This window comes from Elephantulus edwardii, unplaced genomic scaffold (assembly GCF_000299155.1).
Source record: "Elephantulus edwardii isolate Elephantulus edwardi_28Jun2011 unplaced genomic scaffold, EleEdw1.0 scaffold00026, whole genome shotgun sequence".
Classification (NCBI taxonomy): domain Eukaryota; kingdom Metazoa; phylum Chordata; class Mammalia; order Macroscelidea; family Macroscelididae; genus Elephantulus; species Elephantulus edwardii.
The window spans coordinates 19,244,987-19,245,209 of record NW_006399776.1 but is presented as its reverse complement, the minus strand read 5'-3'; positions in this window follow the sequence as shown (position 1 = coordinate 19,245,209).

Sequence of the window (223 nt, the reverse complement as noted above, 5' to 3'; positions counted from 1 at the left end):
ACTTGGGTGCCTTTCATCCTCTCTCCAGGTTCATAGCGTTTCTGGAGGCAAGCTATTATGGAAGTGGATACCACTCCTCCTATTGGAACAATGTTGTTGTTGTTGTTATGTGCCGTCGAGTCGTTTTCGACTCATAGCGACCCTATGCACAACAGCCCTAAACCCTGCTCTATACTGCGCCAACCGCACCGCCTCTGACACACCCATCCCGATTACCCCAGTC